This window comes from Mandrillus leucophaeus, unplaced genomic scaffold (assembly GCF_000951045.1).
Source record: "Mandrillus leucophaeus isolate KB7577 unplaced genomic scaffold, Mleu.le_1.0 Scaffold14, whole genome shotgun sequence".
In the NCBI taxonomy this organism is placed as follows: domain Eukaryota; kingdom Metazoa; phylum Chordata; class Mammalia; order Primates; family Cercopithecidae; genus Mandrillus; species Mandrillus leucophaeus.
In genome coordinates, this window is record NW_012101365.1 from 11,164,102 (window position 1) to 11,183,886 (window position 19,785).

The window sequence follows — 19,785 nt, forward strand, 5'->3', positions numbered from 1 at the left end:
ACACAACTCAAGTTCGTCACCTGAATGCCACTGATAAAGATTTCCAGATGGACAAAGCATTAAGCTGACACCAAGTGAAATGTGTACTTCACAGACTTTCATGTGTCATTTCGTGATATGCAGTGGCACTCTGAAGAACTGGGCTTTCAGAATGTATGTGTTTGCTGCGGTTCTTGGTACGGGGAGCAGTATCTTTGGAATAGTCACAACATACACCACACCACACTAGGTTCTATCTGTTGCAGGGTCAGCTCATTAAAGCTACTTTCTGGGTCCTCGTTAATGTCATGCAGGCCTTGTGACAGGTGTTACAGCTCCCAGCCTGGCACAGTCTATTGGGGGTGTGCTGTAATTGCTCTTGATGCCACACTTAATGGGTGGGGGAAGAAAGCAGCATTATGTGTGAGGAGAGGTGAGAGGGATGCCCTCGGGCCATTGCTGACATCTGGTCACCACTCCTGTTTTGCTGGCTTGTCTGTTTGGTGCCTACAGATATTGGGCCTTTGAGTTGAGTTTGCTGCCACCACTGGGTTCCTTGCAGCCATCATTATTTCACAGCTGGGCCATGGTTTTAACTTGGAAAAAGGGCATTCATCTCAGGGCCAGAAATGGTCTACTGCCAACATGATCCTGAGAACTTTCTCAGTTTAATAAATGAGAGAATAAGTATCCTCATGAGCTCCTTTATCAAGTGTTTCCTGGTTTTGAGCTTTTTTGTTTTTTGGGAGAGAATGTTATCTCTCATCATTATTTCTGAACCCTTAAAGGACTAAATTTCCTTTTCAAGAATTTCAAGTATTTCTTGTACATGTGTGCGGTGATAAGCAAACATTAGTCTGAGGAAGTTCTGAAAAATCTAATTGAGCCAGCATTTACCAAGCCCTTCTATGTCAGCTACTGAACTAGGTGCAGGGAAAAAAATAAAGGTCCTCAACTAGCTCTCCCTCAACTAGCTGTCCCTCCAGCTGGAGAACCAAACCTCTGCATAATTAACCATAATAATGGGCAGATAGATTCAAGGGAAAATGCGGTAAAGTATGTAATATAATGAGTGCCGTTTTTATCTGTGTGCACAATTATGCAAGCCTTTTAACTAAAAGGCTTGGGTGAGATGGATTTTGTAAAACTTAATGCACAGAACTTCTTGATGCAGAAATTAGTTCCCTAATATTAAAACACAGCCTTGAGAGGTAGGGTTTCAGGCTTTCTGGAACCCCCAAACTTGAATTGGTCCACAGAACTAAATTAGAAGTAACCACCTTTCCTTATGATGTGTGATTTCTCAAATAGTGGCATCTGCCCAAAGCTCTATGTTCTTTTGTTTGGAGCAGAGCTGCTTCCTATTGTTAAGTTGCACTGGAGAGCTCTGAGACAATTAATGAAGGGGATTTAAATGTTTATTTAAAAGTAATCCCAAAATGTTTCTTTGTGAAAGATGCCGTACTGCAGTCCCAACTTAAATACCAGCTTAAACAAGAAACTTCCACTCTAGGCGTGCTTAGTAAGTATTCAACAACCATTTCTGGTTTCTGGGGCATTATAAGAAACTTTTAAAGCACTTAATTATGAAGATACTAATAACTAAAAAATTGCCCATTAAATCTTCCCCAGCCCCAATTCCACATACGCCTATGCACCACCACTTCTGAATGCTCATGGAGAAATAGCATTAAGGCTCTGATCTGACCTCAGTAATTTTACAAATGTAAAGGTAGCATCTCGTGATCCCTGTAGGGATATATTATTGGAAGAACATGCATGCAATTTTGTTTTAATTGATTCTCACTCTTAAGTATGCAACCAATCTGTGTATATCTCCTTTTAATTCTTTATCTGAGTTGTGAGAGAAAAGTAGGTAATTATTTGGTGACCCATTCAAGTATTTTAAAAGGAAGGCATCCATCTTTTATGACATACATCCTGAAATACATAAAACAATACATTTTTATTTTATAATTTCATTAGTATCAAGTGTAGTGTAAACTATTTTAAAACAATTTATAAAAGGTGCTTACATACTTACTGATTGAAAAAATGGCCACAAGAATTAAGTTTATGGAATTGAGGAAAAGCTTTAGACCACAACAACATGGTAAACATCAATTTTTTTCAGAAGGAAATATTTCTACAAATCAAAAACTTTACTAACGAAATGTTATAATTAGGACAAACAATGAAATAATCTTATTGTAAGAAAAATAATTCAGCCAATACATGTATTAAGTGTCTTCTTTATACTTAACATGGGTATTTGCTATTAGATGGGGGAGGTAGAAGGAATATATCAAAAATGAATAATGGCCGGATGCAGTGGCTCACGCCTATAATCCCAGCGCTTTTGGAGGCTGAGGCAGGTGGATCACCTGAGGTCAGGAGTTTGACACTAGCCTGGCCTCAAACTCTGGTGAAACCCCGTCTCTACTAAAAATACAAAATTAGCTGGGCCTGGTGGCAAACAAATACCTATAGTCCCAGCTACTGAGGAGGCTGAGGCACCAGAATCGCTTGAACCCGGGAGGCGGATATTGCAATGAGCCGAGATCATGCCACAGTACTCCAGCCTGGGCAACAGAGTGAGACTCGATCTCAAAAAAAAAGAAAAAAAGAATAATATTCGTTACCATGTTTCTGCTGATAGTTTGAGTACACAAGATACACCATGACCTAGTGAATTCAAGGAAGCACACATGGTGTGGGTTGGAATCATCATGGATGGATACTTACTGGAAGAGGCAGAAAAACACATGCAGTTCCTTTTCTAGGAAAATATTGGTAAATTATGCTTGGTTAGTAAAAGTGCACAGAAGGCATATGGAAGTTTCAAATCTATTTTCCATAGATTTTTTTCCCAAAGTATTTCTAAGATGCCGGGTGCAAGGTATGGTTCATTGTCCTAGTCCTCTATGCTGAAAATGATCATTTTAATTGGATTGCTTCTTTGGAAACAAGACAAAGAGTACATTGCTAAAAGCTTCTGGAGGCCATTTTCAATATTTGTAATAATATAAGTGCTAGAAATGTGCTTTCATTTATATTCAAAGGCAATAATGCCTTCTGTAAGCATGGCGTCTCTATAAGACTTTTATAATGTCTACTTAAATGCAAGCAGACAAAATTAGTTTTCACTTTAGATTAGAAGAGCTTTCTCCATTGCAACTTTTTGGCCTCTCTTTTTAGTTCTGCTCCCCAAGAGCAATGTAAATGTTGCTCTTTGTTTTGCTAAAAGAGGAATGTTTATTTTTACAAGTACTATGCCACTTCCATATGATCTAGATGGTATGTGTCATGAATATAATTTCTGTATGATTGGCCGAATTTTTCCCTTTTAATTAAGATGACCAGACAAAAATTTGAATTGTAAGAAAACTGTGGGCCAGTTTAGTGCCTGTTGAAATGTACGCTGGGATATTGAAATGTTCTGCAGAGCATGAGTGAAAGTAAAAAGGCTCTATCTCTTTTCTGAAACCTACTTGAAAATTTTGCTTTCATAGCATGACACTGAAAAAGATACTATAAAAATATTTATTAAAATCATAGCTCGAGTTTTTTCTTAGAAGTAAATTATGTTTAATATCAAGGACTTTACTACAGGATAACATGATTGTGTTTCACATAGAAAATCTTTGTTGAAAGATCAGTGTGGAGTTGAGTTCATCTGGGCCCTAGCTTAAACTAATTTTACTTTTGGATATTCCATAAATTGCATACATCTGTTTCTTACTGTTTTGTTTTTCTATGTATGAGAAATCCATACACACAGAAAGCCTTCATTTCTCTTATTTTCACTTTTGTCCCATCCCTCTGTGCTTGTTCTTTGTTTAAATAAACTTTTGTGGTATGTCTTTCACACATCATCACTCTCTGCTTCAAAGGCTTCTTTTAATAACTTAGCCCTGGCTCACTTTTCTTTTGCATATGAAATTGATTTAACTAAAGTGTATGTGTGTATTTGTGTGCGCACATGCCTACATACACATGCATCTGTACAAATACAAATTTCACTGGAGGGGGAACTCTGTGATATCTTTACTACGTACATACACACACCTTGTCGAAGTGGGAGAACTTAAGTTTGGAGTTAATTTCATTTTGAGTTCCAGCTTTTTCTCTTAGTGCTGTCTGTTTCCTCACGCTGAAATGAGGATAGTAATGTTTACTTTGCAAAAGTTGCTGGGAAAGTTATGTATATGTAAATCACTTTATTTTTATTTCTAGACATTCAATAAATGCTAGCTGTTACTGGGACCATCATTATTGCCACAGTTACGTCATACACTTATTTTGAAGCTGATAATAAGTAAACTGATAAAAAGCAGAAGGTTGAGATGAAGGCTTCGTATTGCTAAAAGGTTGATCTTAAGTACAATCACGGGAAAACTGATGGTTATATAACCTGAAAAATCATAAAATACTGAAAAATTATGACCGTTATGTGATTGTTTTCAGTTGTCAGACTAAGTGGTATTAAAATGGCAGTTGATTTTTTGTATTAACGCAGTGCCTCTAATTTTAAAAACGGCTTCACCAATCATGTATTTAAATGAAAACAGAAGTAGTGATACAAAATAACAAAAATATAAATAGAATTCAGAATTTGAAAATACTGTATTAGGAGGTAAGTTGGTTAATTTTCATGTTCTTTAAATACATTTAGATCAACTTGAATATTAAGCCTCCTATAGCAGGTAGATAGAGGTATCAATTCAGTTACCATGTAAAATACAGTAAGTCCAGTGAGGAGTTTCTTATAATTATTTCTAATTACTTTCTGATATTATTAGAAATTAGAGCTACACCAGAATGCTGGGAAAGATGTCTTTTTCAGCATTGTATCCCAGCATCAAGCATTATGCATCAAACATCAGTTTCTACGCATAATATCCATTCAATGAATATTTGGATTATATTTTCTTTGGATAGACCCTCATAGTAGAAACCGTATTAACCAGCTTGCAAGATTAACTAAGACTTTTTATTTTCTTTGTAGTATGCTAACTGATTCCTTTGGCATGCTGAATGTTCATGGCCAACAGTTACCTACTACCACATCCTAGCACTATTGTTTTTACCAGTTGTGTGCTTACTACGTCAGTTGTGTTATTCTGGACCTGTTTATACTAGTTTTATATGTATCACTGTTGTGTGATTTAATTAAATTTATGTGAACCAATGGCATGAAAGTTCAAAATGAAAAAGTTTTATTTCTATGAAACTAACCCAGTGCCTTGGAAAGAATCAGTAAAGGCAAGCTACACAAATTTCTGTCAGATTACATGTGAGTGAGACAACTGCAGAAGATGAGAGAAGTTGTAAAAATAAGAGTTTTATTAGATTATTTTAGAAGTATCTTTAAATTCTCCCTCTACTTAAAGTAAATGGAACCTGGAAATCCTTTTTGGTGCATTATAGATACGCATTATGTAAGAAAGATGCTGTGGAGCTCCAATTATTAACAGACTTATTAAATTTAAATTCTTGTCTCTGCATTAAAAGATTGGCCAAAGAATGTCCATATATGTGCTCAAAGTTAAAATGTTTAAGGTACATATGTCTCATTAAAAGAGTATCTTCTTCATCCATTTTTTCAAATTAACCAACCAACGACTGGCCGTAACAGTACTGGATAAGCTAACTTCTATTCTATTTTTTATTCATATTCTTTACAGAGTTTTAGAGATGTTTTGTTTCCTACCTACCAAGGGAAAGAAAAGGGAATTGTCAGATAGAGTTCATATCTTGGGATGAGATGTGTAAAGGGCCAGGACCTGAAATTACGTGAAGGTTGATATTCTGGGATTGGTAGTTTTGAAGTTCCGTAAAGAAGTTCAGTCCAGCCATGTTCTGAATGGTCGGAGTATAGGCACTGGCTGGTAAGCTTAGTGGAGTGTTTTACAACATGGAAGTCTAACTGACAGGTGAATGTCCCCAAAGTTGGACAGAACCAAGAAATAGAGAACATAAGCAGATGACAGTAATCCAGGCAGATGATTAGCATCAGAGGAGTCTGTCAGTGGGTCATAGGGCTCCACATGCTAGCCTGGGTTTCCATGCCAGAATTTTGTTCTTGGGAGGCAGGTAGGGAAAAGCAAGTCAACATCTCCAGTTCCAGATGAGCCAAGGCACTTGACCAAATACAGGTACAGAAGTTAGTCCTTGAGGTAGAGCTTACCTGTTGGAGAACATGGCAGAAATTATTGTACCAAAATTGGAGCACAGGTCAGAGGCTAGGGCATGGCTTACTGCTGTGGCTTGTGGTGAACTTGAGCTTCTCATGGCCCCTCCTATCTCCCGAGGATGGCTGAGCTCACAGATGGGGACTGTTATGTAATCAGAGGTCAAGTGGTTTAGCTGGGGTGGCAGAGAGCCAGGTGAAGGCTGAAAGTGTTCAAATAAGGAAGAGAACAGAATTGCTTTATGTCTGTCTTCATGAAGACAAACCCTAATAGCCAAAGGACTGAAAGTTTGCCCAAAGAGACTTCAGTTTTTGAAAGGAAAATGTATCTTCTCCTTATGTTAGAATGAGCATGTCTAAATAAAGTAAACTCTTTTGCCTTTGTTGTTATTTGTCTTGGTGTCTACCATTGTTTGACACTAAAAAAAAAAAAAAAAAAGCAGTGAATAATTATTGGCTAAGTTAATCTGTCATGATGACATTTGTAATTCAGGTACATCCTTCAGTAAATCTAGTACTGGCATTATTATTTTTAAAAACTTTTTTTTTTTTCAGTTTGGATTTCTTCTATTTTGTTTGATTATTTATTTTTTGTTACTGGTGGTGGTGGTGTTTTACAGTGAGGCATACCAGTTAGCTCAGCTAAGGTGTTTGAGTAAGACTTTATAAACATAAAAGTACTCTGTGTGGGTTTGTTTTGTGTGTTCCATCTTACGTCATTTGTGGCACTGAAAATGAGATTGCAATTCCCAGAGTACTGGGATGGTTCATTCAGAGGTTAGCCCACCTAAGTTTATAGCAGTTGTCTGTAATAGAATTGTAACTAATTTCCACTGTTGTTTTTGGAGAAAACTGTAGACTATAATTATGTGTTAGCACTTTTTAAACAGCTCCCTGCATTGTCATATCATTTTAAATAGGCTCTGTTTTAAAATGACCTTTCATGTTTTGATTGCAAAAATATAGCTTACACAGGTCTGTAGTTAGCAAAATACAAGGATCCAGTAAATGATAGAGCATTGACACAATTCTAGAAGCATGTGTTAAACATCACTGGCACTGCCCTGGGTTTAAAGGGGAAGAAATAGGGAAGTAGAAATTCACTGTTCTTCAACTGTCCTCCTGTTAGATAGGCAAGATTAGTACATAGAACAGTTATGGAGCCATGTGAAAAAAAAAAAAAATAGTAGTTATACAAATGTAAAATGCTACAAATGAAGTATATTGTATTGCCTTTTTGTGGCCTACTGAAAGAAATCTCAGAGCGCAGTCAGACTCAAGTACCAGAATTAGGGTCGGCAACACCATTTTATATTTTGGCAAATGCTACCCACTGTCTCCCAAACGGCGGATATCTGCATATAGTTAGTCATGTGGACACACCCTTCCTCTGCTACATTGCATTGCCATATTAGTAGTAGAATTTTAGTGTTGATTTAAAAGACAGTCTGCCTTAAAGCAGATTGCATAGTTTGCACACTGTGAATTGTAATTAAAGTGTAAGGGGTGCTTATTATGTCAACAACTGGCATGAGAACCCCCGAGCAGCAGGTGACCCTGACCATGTGACGTTTGTGACAGCTAGGATCCCCTTTTCACTGGCTTAGCAATCTGAAAGTCCAAATTGAAAGAAGCCCAGAGGCTGTATATTTCATTAGATCCCAGGGGAAGTACAAGATACAGCTTCCTTCTGTTTTCCTGGGAGGTCGCCAGAAAGTTTGTAGAGCTCTGTTTCTGTCAGAGGCTCAAAAGAGAAAAGAAAAAGCACACACAAAACAAAACAAAACACCATACACACCACAAAACCATCCACCAATCACCCCCAGGACCATAAATTTGACATTTCCCACAGTCTGAGACCACAGTGTTGCTGTGTCAGCAATACGCTCCTTGTTTGAATTGTCTGAAAGGAAGGCTCAGTGTTCTAGCTTTTAAAAAATGTTTAATCTTCAATATGCAGTGATTCTTTTGGTGTAAAACCATGAGAAATTATTAAGTACAGATATCATATGATTTGCTTGAAATACTTTTGTATTATGCGTTACATTCTCCTGACCTTCTAAAATGAGGCAGAAGTCCGAATTTAGAAAGAGGAAACCACATGTATAATAAGGGAAACAGACTAAGGAGACATGCCATATGTATTTCAAATCTTATTGTGATGGGTAAACTGTTTGAAATGTGGTCACATTAAAAGTATGTTACTTTGTGGGAGACTCAAAATCTTTTAAGAGTAGATTTTTATTGTATTCCATAGTGCAAATAGACCTAGGGTTTGGTTTTGGTGGGAAGTTTCGGTCTTTAAGTCACCTTGGCACCTGACTGGCAGTTGTGAAACTAAGTAGAAAAGATACCTCTTTTTTCTTGGCACCTCATACGGGATCATAGGATTCTTACTATTATACAATTTATGTATCACAGAAGTGAAAACTTTGGTACTTTGTTGTATAACACAGATCTTGTGCTTGTTGATTTTTAATTTGGGGCTCAAGCTTCCCATGTCAACTAACATGGCCGCTGCTAGGCTGCCCTCAGATAGACCTAGTATAGGCTCACTAGGAAGCCTTTCTAGCTCTGTAAATACCTAGCATATCGTTCAGTCCAGGCATGTCCAATCTTTTGACTTCCCCGGACCACACTGGAAGAAGAAGAATTGCGTTGGGTCAAACATAAATTACACTAACATTAACGACAGCTGATGAGCTTAAAAAAAAAAATTGCAAAATAATCTTAGAATGTTGGCCAGGCGCGGTGGCTCACGCCTGTAATCCCAGCATTTTGGGAGGCCAAGCCTGGTGGATCGTTTGAGGTGAGGTCAGGAGTTTGAGACCAGCCTGGCCAACACGGTGAAACATCATCTCTAATAAAAATAGAAAAAAAAAAAAGATCTGAGCATGGTGGTGCGTGCCTGTGATCCCAGCTACTCGGGATGCTGAGGCAGGAGAATCACTTGAACCCAGGAGACGGAGGTTGCAGTGCACAGTGAACCAAGATCGCGCCACTACACTCCAGCCTGGGTGTTGAGAAAGTGAGACTCCATCTCAAAAAAAAAAAAAAAAAAAAAAGTCATAATGTTTTAAGAAAGTTTACAAATTTGCATTGAGCCGTATTCAAAGTGTCCTGGGCTGCATGTGGCCCCTGGGCCATGGGTTGGACAAGCTTGGTTTAGTCCCTAAGTGTTGTTCATTTTAAACCAGAAAGTAAGAATTTTCTGAGCCCGGATTCTACCTTTATATTGCTGTTTGTTATGTTTTGGTCAAAAGGGAAATACAGAAAGAAGAAAGTTAACAGTCATGGTTTGTGTGCTTGTGTGTTGTATACTTTCATGTTTTGATTGCAAGAATATAGTTTACACAGGTCTGTAGTTAGCAAAATACAAGTATCCAGTAAATGATCCTTGTATCATTTATTTAGGACCCTCTGTCGTAAGGGCCCAAAAGGATTCACAGTGCCATACTCATGGCACTGTGTGTGTGTATGCTTGTGCCAGCTTGGGACGAGAACTGCAAGGCTTGAGAGAAAGATGTACCATTTTCATAAATTTGGTAAATAAATTAAAACCTTCCAACTTAGAGCTGCATTCAAATGTTATAATTAAAGGACTACTAGTTGGGTTTTTTGTTTTGTTTTGTTGTTTTACAGTCCATCTATTTTAGCAAATTCGCAAATAATTAGTTTCTTTTATTTATGTTTTTCAAGATCAGTTCCTCTATTCAGCCAGAGGAAACCCCAATATCCTTAGCTGCGTTTTACCTCAGTTACCCAGAGAATTGAGGCAAGAATAGGTTGGGAGAATGTGACAGAAGTGTGTCTGTGCTGTCTCAGCTTAGTTAACTAGTCCTCTGTAGCAGGATAACTAGTTAACTAGTCCTCCGTAGCAGGATAAGCATGTTTGTTTAGAGGTAGAGAATTGTCCCTGGTCATGATTTTATTTTTTATTTTTTTTACTGAGTTGTTTTTGTTTCATTTTGTTTTGTTTTTTGAGAGAGTCTCGCTCTGTCACCCAGGCTGGAGTGCAGTGGCGCGATCTTCGCTCACTGCAACCTCTGTCTACCAGATTCAAGCAATTCTCCTGACTCAGCCTCCCGAGTAGCTGGGATTACAGGCGCATGCCACCACACCCAGCTAATTTTTGTATTTTTTTTTTTTTTTTTAGTAGAGACAGGGTTTCACCATGTTAGCCAGGATGGTCTCAAACTCCTGACCTTGTGATCTGCCCACTTTGGCCTCCCAAAGTGTTGGGATTACAGGCGTGAGCCACCACAGTCAGCCCTACTGAGTTCATAAGTGAAGCTTTTTCACCTCTCATGTTATTTGAATATTGTTTCCTTCATCTTTATTTATTTATTTATTTATATTTTTCAAGCCAGCGTCTCACTCTGTTGCGAGAACTGGAGTACAGTGGCACATGATCATAGCTCAGCATACCCTCAAACTTCTGAGCATAGGTGATCCTCTCGTCTCGGCCTCCTGAGTAACTAGGACTACATGCTTAGCTGGTTTTTTGGTTTTGTTTTTTTGTTTTTTTTCTTTTTTTGTTTTTTGTTGAGACAGAGTTTTGCTAAGTTTCCCAGACTGGTCTTAAATGGTGCTCTCATCTTGGCCTCCTAAAGTGCTGGGATTACAGGGATGTAATCCTGGCCCCTTAATCTTTATTATTAGTTCATCATCTTTTATCATGTATACTATGTGCCTTGAAAGTATGTATTATTGGCCGGGCGCGGTGGCTCAAGCCTGTAATCCCAGCACTTTGAGAGGCCGAGACGGGCGGATCACGAGGTCGGGAGATCGAGACCATCCTGGCTAACACAGTGAAACCCCGTCTCTACTAAAAAATACAAAAAACTAGCCGGGCGAGGTGGCGGGCGCCTGTAGTCCCAGCTACGGGAGGCTGAGGCAGGAGAATGGCGTAAACCCGGGAGGCGGAGCTTGCAGTGAGCTGAGATCCGGCCACTGCACTCCAGCCTGGGCGACAGAGTAAGACTCCGTCTCAAAAAAAAAAAAAAAAAAAGAAAGTATGTATTATTTTGTTATCTGCACAACTCCACATCACTTCATGGATATTCTGAATATACCTGTAGTATGTTAATAAATAGCATCTAATAAAATGTAGATACATAATAATAAGCCATTTTCATAACTTTCGGCTAATTTTGGAAGCAGCATTCTCAACTGCGGGTCAGATTTTTAAAAGAATTTAATTGTATCTGTGATTGTGTCTACATCAAGCCAAAGATTAAAGCAATTCAGTTGAGTGAGACAGGGTGTGGAAACAGGCTACATGTTGGAGTTTGTTGCTAGCCCGACATTTTCAACACAGTTTCTAGACCCATCTTTTTAAATGCATGCTAGAATGAAAACCAAAAGGACTTTTTCATATTGTATTTGCAGTCATCTGTAGATGTAACTTCTGATGTCTTTATTTTTGTTGCTGTTCTCTTCTCATTGACAGCAGACCTGTAGACACGCTAGTCCCAACATGGTTTTTTTACTTCCTCACATGTGTAATAAAGTGTTCTTGCTGTATATTAAGGGGTCTTCAGCAATTATGAAACCATTGCTGCAGAAGCCCAGAGTCACATATGATAGAAATATTCCATAGTAAGGACCTAACAGGATTCACGTTAAACAGAACTTGACTGTAAACTAATGGATTCCTGCTACAGATAATAGGAAATGTTTTTTTTGTTGTTGTTGTTGTTGTTGTTTTTGGAGACAGGGTCTCACTCTTCCACCCAGGCTGGAGTGGGGTGACATGATCATGGCTCACTGCAGCCTCGACCTCCTGGGCTGAAGTGATCTTCCCACCTCAGCCTTCTGAGTAGCTGGGATTACAGGCACACACCACCACACCCAGCTAACTTTTTTGTAGAGGCGAGTTTTGCCATATTGCCCAGGCTGGTCTCGAACTCCTGAGCTCAAGCGATCCACCTGCCTTGGCCTCCCACAGGGCTGGGATTACAGGCATAAGCCACCATGCCTGGCCAGGAAATGTTTTTAAAGACTCTGGTTCCTACAAAATGTGCGAAGAATTGTCAAAACTGTCTATCTACTTCTTTACATTTTTTAATTTTTGTTGGTTTATATTTCAAATATTACATTGTCAATTAGGATTATTATGAGCACAGATGACACATTTTGCCCATCCCTGATAAAGAGAAGAAATTTGCTCCCTAATGTGTAGCCAGTTTAGGAATTTTAGCCTTAATTGAAAAATCTATACTTTGTTCTAACTGGACTTTGTTTCTGTTAGGAGATAGAAAAGTCTCTAAGCCATCTCTGAGATAGATTTCTACTCTTCCTTTAAAATCTTGCCCAGACTGGCCCTTCCCCTCTCTGTTCTTCCATTCGAGGCTCACTTATTGAACATTTACTACGTGCAAGCACTTCATTTAGGCAAGTAGGAGCTATGTGCCCTCAAGGACTTATAACTTGTTGGGAAAGCACGTGGGAGTTATATACACAGAGAAGTGAATTAGGAGCTGAGTCTCACTCTCAGTAACCAGGGTGGAGGGAGCCAGAGGAAGGAATGATGAGTTCTGCCAAGAGGAAGGGAAAGGATTCTGACGTTATCTTCTTCTACACTGGTTAGAATAGAAAGATAGAATCCTAAATTTAAGACGGAGATCTGTGCTGTATACATGTGACTAACAGAGATTGGGAAAGAGTGTAATTACCTCCTGTGCCTAAGAAGGTTGTTGGCGTAAACAAGGTAGAAGCAAAGCCAATCTTGGGGACAGTTTAACCGAAATCTTTTCAAATATTTGGTAGAAGGCATTGGATAAAGTGTTACAATTTTAATTAATGTTTTTAAATGACAATTGAGGGTTCATAAACCCATTGTTGCCATACAGTTGAGAAGAGTAGAATGGGTTTGTTTTTGCAATCCCAGTGGGGTAATTAAACTTGCAGTAGCCTGTCACTCATTCCTTAGGCAGAGGGACTTTTGAGATTGCAATAGCTCATCTTATGTTGCAGCTTTGTTTTTAAATTTAGCTAAGTTCAAGCCTATGGAAAAAAAAATCAAGAGAATGGAAGAGATGAGTTCTGAACTAGTGAATGTGTTCACTCAAGGCACAGGGCCTCTTTGAGGAATTTAAGTCGCAGACATCTTTCACAGAAAAGCTGTGTCCAAACTGTCACAGTCACTGCCTCAGTGTCCTGTTTTGTTTCGAAGGACATGACACCTATTTTCCATGCAGTTTTTCAGAAAATAGTATTTGTACCCATTTGTTTTGTCTTCTTAAGGAACTTTCACACAGACTTTTCGAGCAGTGAGCGGGCACCAGAGACTATGTCACTGTTCTGCTCTGCACAGTGTGGGGATTTGCAGTTGGCGAATGAATTCATCAGCGGACGAATGTCAGCTCCCTAGGTGACAAGCTTCCTGTGATATAGACTTGGTGAGGGCAGAGCTTGGTGAGCCTTTTTTGTTCACGACTTCATCTCTAGCACTCACAGTAGTGCTTGGCACATAGTACATGCTCAATAAATATTTGTAGTTTTATTTGTGGAATGATATGCTGAGTAAATGATTAGAGTATATTATCAAGAAATTTTCGTAGAGTTTCCATTTCCTTGGTTGCTAAATGATTTGTAATATTGTAATCAGTATATCTATGACACAATTACTAAAGTTATTTAGTGTTTATCGTGATGTCTGAAGCTCCATTGCTCTTTTGAATTCATTTGTTTCTTGGGACATGCAATTCTTAGGGAAAAAATGACTTAGAGTCAAAGAATTGAGGAATTTTAGGGGAAATCTGGAGCCCATTTAATTTAGTGGCCTTAAAGATGAGGTATGACATAAGACCCAGGCTAATGCAGCTTCTAACAGTTGATACTGAATCCCAGGTTTCCTGATTCTGAACTTGATGTCCATTTTGAGGGGTCGTTAAGCCAAATATCTTCAAACTTTTCCCCTCTGTTGCACTCACATTTATGAATACAGATGGTCTCCAACTTATGATGGTTCAACTTAAGAATCCGCATTCCATAAAAATGGGACTTTGATTACCCATACAGTTCTGGTTTTCCCTTTCAGTACAGTATTCAATAAAGTACATGAGATATTTAACACTTTAATATAAAAGAGGCTTTGTGTTAGATGATTTTGCCCAACTGCAGGATAATGTAAGTGTTCTGAGCACATTTAACGTGGACGAGGCTAAGCTGTCATGTTTGGTAGTTTAGGTGTATCAAATCCATTTTCAACTAATGATACTTTCAACTTCCAAAGGATTTTTCAGGATGCAACCCCCATCATAAGTCAAAGTGCATCTGTACTTACTTTAGACTGAACAGGAATAATAAAGGACTCTAGGAGAAGAGAACTCAGTAAGAGGTTAGCTTTACGTGGAAATGTTACAGGCCTAATGTAAGGTACAGCCAACAACAACAAAAAAAGCAAGCTGGCGATCTGCCGTCTATGCAAAGGTTATTTTTCTTATTACAACAAAACTAATTAGTGGATTTTCTAATGTAAGAAAATGTTGCTGTTAGTAAAAGTTTCCTCAGTGTGCCAGAAAGCAGATGGTGGCAGTGAATAGTGTTTTCTTTTGCCAGGTTTTGTATATGCTTTCTAAACCTGCAAGAGATTTTGCTTTTCCAGATTCAGATTTCTGATCTTTTTTATTTTAAAACAGAAATAGAAACTTATATTTAAATGTACTTGCATCATGTGGTCTGTTTGACATATTATGGTTACTTGAAAATGTTGAGTAACATTTGATGTTCTGCATGAATTTCTTCTCTGAGTCTTGGGACTTTTAACGTTGTTCTATACTTTCTTTATGGAAATAAAGAGTTTATGCGTTGAGAGTGCTACAATGGGGAGTTTTGAGTGAGTTATGAAAAGCAATGGATAAGATATTTTTATGTTAAAATTTTTATTTTGTTTCACTCCCAATCACTGTGCAAGTACCAGCTTTTCACAGTGAGGTTTCTTACAGCATGACTTTGTTCATTATGACTTCAGTGTTTGTATACAGTTTTGAATAATTTATTTCTTTCTACTACTATTGAGATGTTACTTTCTGCTAATTTAAAATTTTTTGCCTAATGTTTTTAATGAAAGTCCTTGTAAATATGTTTGTTTAAAGTCTGAAATCTAAACATATCCTTACAGTACCAATGAGGCAGCATGAAAACAAAAGGCATGCTGATTTTAAGGCCAACTGGAAGAAAGTGTATCTACAGTGGTGTAGACGTGAGGTTGTAATGAGCATGAGTGTAGTCAAGACTTATGGCTTTGTTGACTAAAACTTAGAAATGTTTTCCTTTCTATAGGACCTCCATTTAGAGGAGAAAAGGAAATCATTAAGTCAATAGATGAGTTATTAAAGTATAAAGTAAAAATAGAAAATGAAAACACACTCGGTGATTTTTTTGGAAATCATTTGGGTAAAGAGTAACAAGAAAGAATTGTCTCAAAGTTACTAAATGGAATAGTCTCCTTGTGGAATTATGTGCTATTTTAGGAGGTGATAGCCAGAATCAAAGGAAATGGGAGAAGGACTTTCATCCCTTTTTTCACCTCATTCCCATGTAGCTCTGCTGTGTTGTTCCATCCATCCCCCAACACTAAACCTGGTAATTTGGAGACACCTTGCCGCATATTGTTTCACCTTTAATTCTTGAATAAACTCTGATTCTTACTTATAACATTTCCCATGTTTGTTGCCAATAAAATGTCCCATCTCATTTGAAGAGTTGCTATTTCTGTCACCTGTTCAAAGGATACCACTTCTTTTATTACTACCTCTTTCTTTTTCCTTTTCTTTTCCAACTGCTTCTCCTTTGACTTTGTTTTTCCCAATCATTATTTGTTTTTATCTTCTTTCCTAGTAACCAAAAATTAAAACAGGACAGTTTCCAAAGGAAATGTCTGTAGATGTTAACCAAACTGATTGAGTTACTGGTTGTTCTTTGCTTACTTTAAGGTTGTAAATTTGCAAAAAGACAGAGGTGATACTGGTATCACGCAGAGACACAGGTTAGTGCCTTGGCTGTGCTGATGCTGCCAGGGTTTAAACACCGCTGCGAGGAGCCCAGCGCAGGCGGGAGCGTGGGGTGAGGATGTGTGATAACGGGGCATGATGGGCAGGTAGAGCTGCTCACTTGTGTTTTACACACCGGTGCCCCAGCCTTCCTCTAGGCTCTTTCTTGTGAATAGGCTTCTACCATGACCAAAATATTTGAAAAACCATGAAGTCAAGAGATAAGTAACTTTTATTGAATATAAAACAGATAAGCCATTACCTATTCATAGAAATAGTTACCTCCTGATAGACTTTGGCAAGGGTTCTAACGCAGAGAAACACCATGTTCTCACCACCAGTGAAGATGAGGGAAGTAGCTACTCTCAGAAAACAAATAGCACGGTGGCTCACTCCTGTAATCCCAGCACTTTGGGAGGCTGAGGTAGGTGGATCACTTGAGGCCAGGAAGTCAACACAAGCCTGGCCAACAAAACCCTGTTTCTACCAAAAATAAAAAAATTAGCCAGGCATGGCAACATGCACCTGGAGTCCCAGCTACTTGGGAGGGTGAGGCAGGAGAATCACTCAAACCTGGGAGGCGGAGGTTGCAGTGAGCAGAGATCGCACCGCTGCATTCCAGCCTGGGCGGCAGAGTGAGACTCTGACTTAAAAAAGAAAAAAGTGTAAACTTTTATAAATGATACAGAGTTGAATGAATGGAATTCTTGGTGAACATGATGAGCTATCTTGAGACTGAATAAAGTCTCACAATGCTTTGCACACAGTAGGTGATAACAAATGTTTGAGGGACTGACATAAACAAGCTTCCTCCTCCTAAGAAAGATTAATTAATAGTCATTCTTTGGAGTGAGCGCTCCATGCTGATTTTTGAAAAGTGAATCAGAGTAAAAGTTCCAGTCACCCTCTTGGACTTTTTGATGAGAAGCTATTGAAATAGCACCTATGTTAGAGAGAGTCCTCCCAGCAAACATGATTTTTTATTAAAATACATCCAGATGACAAAAAAGAAGGTTTTAGAAAAAAAAGAATTTGACCGTGGTGACTCACGCCTGTAATCCCAGCACTTCGGGAGGCTGAGGCGGGTGGATTGCTTGAGCTCGGGAGTTCAGGACCAGCCTAGCCAACATGGTGAAACCCCATCTCTACTAAAAAATACAAAAAATAAAAATAAAAAATAAAATAAAGAGCTGGGCGTGGTGGCAGGCACCTCTAATCCCAGCTATTCAGGAGGCTGAGGCAAGAGAATTGCCCAAACCCAGGAGGCAAAGGTTTCAGTGAGCCGAGATCGCACCATTGCACTCCAGCCTGGGGAATAAGAGCAAAACTCCATCTAAAAAAAAAAGAATTTCCCGAAGATAGTTTATTTGGCAAATCCCACGCAAACTATTACTAGACCTTACATGAAGACAATTTAATTTTAGGATTATTACTAAGCAAATTACTCATAAATACTGAGTTACTGAGATGGAAAATAGTTTTATCTCCCCCCAGTGTAACTACAGACAAGAATGTAAATAGTGTACTTAGGTGAAAACAGAAATGACAGATAGAATGAACTTTGGGTGGAGGCGAAAGTGCAGAAGCTCAATGGTATTGAGCTGGGTTTAAGTGTGTGGGATCCCATGACTGGTTACTGATCTTTGAAAGCGTTTCAGGATTTCAAAGCTACATAAGTGAATTCACGTGTTACAGTTATCTAGGTTTGTTTTTTCCTTGTTATATAGGATGTTTGCAGTTTTCCCATTTGTATCAACTCATACATTTTTGAAGTTTTAGAATTCAGCATAGCTTTGGTTATAGATTAAAGTTCACTAGAAAATCACTGACTAATCTTTTTAGCATGTTCCACTGTTCCGTAGTATAAAGATACACAGAACTTGATGGCTTCCAAGTGTGGTTCAAACTTCCAAAGCACTCGAGATTAGCACCATGTGAAAAAATTTTAAAATATTGTACTGCAATTAATTTTAAATAACTTAGCACTGCATATGTCAGGGAGAAAGCCACAAAGCTTCAAACAGAAGCTCCTATAAGTGAAATGATTCACTTACATCATTTAAATAATTTCATCTCTCATAAAGACATAGAAGCAAGATGAATGCCTATTTCCACTTGGGAAAGGCTTGGGTGAATTTCTGAAGAATCAGATATTACCTGAGGTTTATTATAGTCTGGGAATTCTGTGGAGCATTTATTGGTTTACCAAATGATTAACTCCCTATATTCATATGTATTTGTTATAGGTTCAAAAACCAAGTTATTACAGAAAAGTTATTGTCAGTGTGGAAATTGAAAACACGTTATTTTAATAATATAACGTAGAGAAGGTATATCTAAAATATATATTTTCAAGTATTAACCTAAATTCTAGGACCTAGGTTAAATTCTTTGAGGATATCTTTTTAGTAGCTCCTGAAACACAAAGTTTTCCGGAAGACCCGATGGGTCAAGATGTAAAGTTAAAAACATTGTTTATGGTCTTCTGTGGTCAGGGGTTAGCCAAGTCCCTGAAAATAAACATTTGCAACTGTTAGAGGGCTATTTGTGGTCATTTATAAAGTATAGAAGACACAGTTTATGACTTGTAATTATTGCACTCATGTTATTTCTAATTGCACTTATGATCAGCAGCAAATAAGCAAATATCACTCAGTGCCTTTTGAGAAAATGAGTCTTAGCCTTGAATGCAGCCAAAGACCAACAGCTCGATTGCTAGTTATCTGTTTCAAATGTAGAACTCTGGGGCTGGAAAGCACCTTTACTGGACACCTAACCCCCACCTTCATCTATACATACTCTGGCCTGGAGAGGTAAGAATTTACATATCCAAGGGAAAATGGGTGATTTACGACCAGAAAGTAGACATCCTGACTCCTATAGAGACCCTTATTACCACAGGAAACATACCATCTTCTAGTCATGGAGTCTCCCCCAAACCAGAAAGAACACCCCAAATGCCTATTGACCTTTCCCAAGAGAGATCCTATTGCATTTTATGGCTCTGAAAGAGCTAATTTTCTTTCCTTTTTTTTTTTTAATTTTACTTTTTTTTTTTTTTTTTTTGAGATGGAGTTTCACTCTATGTCCCAGGCTGGAGTGCAGTGGCAAGATCTGAGCTCGCCGCAACCTCTGCCTCCTAGGTTTAAGCCATCCTCCCAGGTTCAAGCTATTCTCCTGCCTCAGCCTCCCGAGTAGCTGGCATTACAGGCATGCACCACCACACCCAGCTAATTTTTGTATTTTTAGTAGAGACAGGGTTTCTCCATATTGACCAGGCCGGTCTCAAACTCTTGACCTCAGGTGATCTGCCCACCTCGGCCTCCCAAAGTGCTGGGATTACAGGCATGAACCACCGTACCTGGCCTGAAAGAGCTATTTTTTCATCTTCATATTTAAATTCCGTTTCAACAAACATGTATTAGTATCTGTGTGTTCCAGGCATGGTGCTATCTGCCAGTAAAAATGAGACAGAAAATTAAATAGTGTGATGCTTTAACCAGTCTATATGCTTTAGAAAACCTGCTTCCAAGCAGTGAACAGTTAGAGAATTATAGCCACTCATAATTTACAAGGCACTGTAAATCATGCCATTCAGTCCTGGTAGTCTCTAGA

The 19,785-nt window shown here is 38.4% G+C and overlaps 1 protein-coding gene and 1 long non-coding RNA gene across 3 annotated transcripts in view; one reads left to right on the forward strand and one right to left on the reverse strand.

The window, feature by feature from the left end:
* The window catches only part of NFIA (nuclear factor I/A), a 621,436-nt gene that overhangs the window by 406,006 nt on the left and 195,645 nt on the right, over nt 1-19,785 (forward strand). The window lies entirely within an intron of this gene.
* On the reverse strand, nt 1,810-6,277 carry LOC105534931. Its single transcript, XR_001005355.1, has 4 exons — nt 6,170-6,277; nt 4,048-4,132; nt 2,725-2,758; nt 1,810-1,920 (listed from the first exon to the last, which is right to left on the reverse strand). It is a non-coding gene; the product is annotated as an uncharacterized LOC105534931 (long non-coding RNA).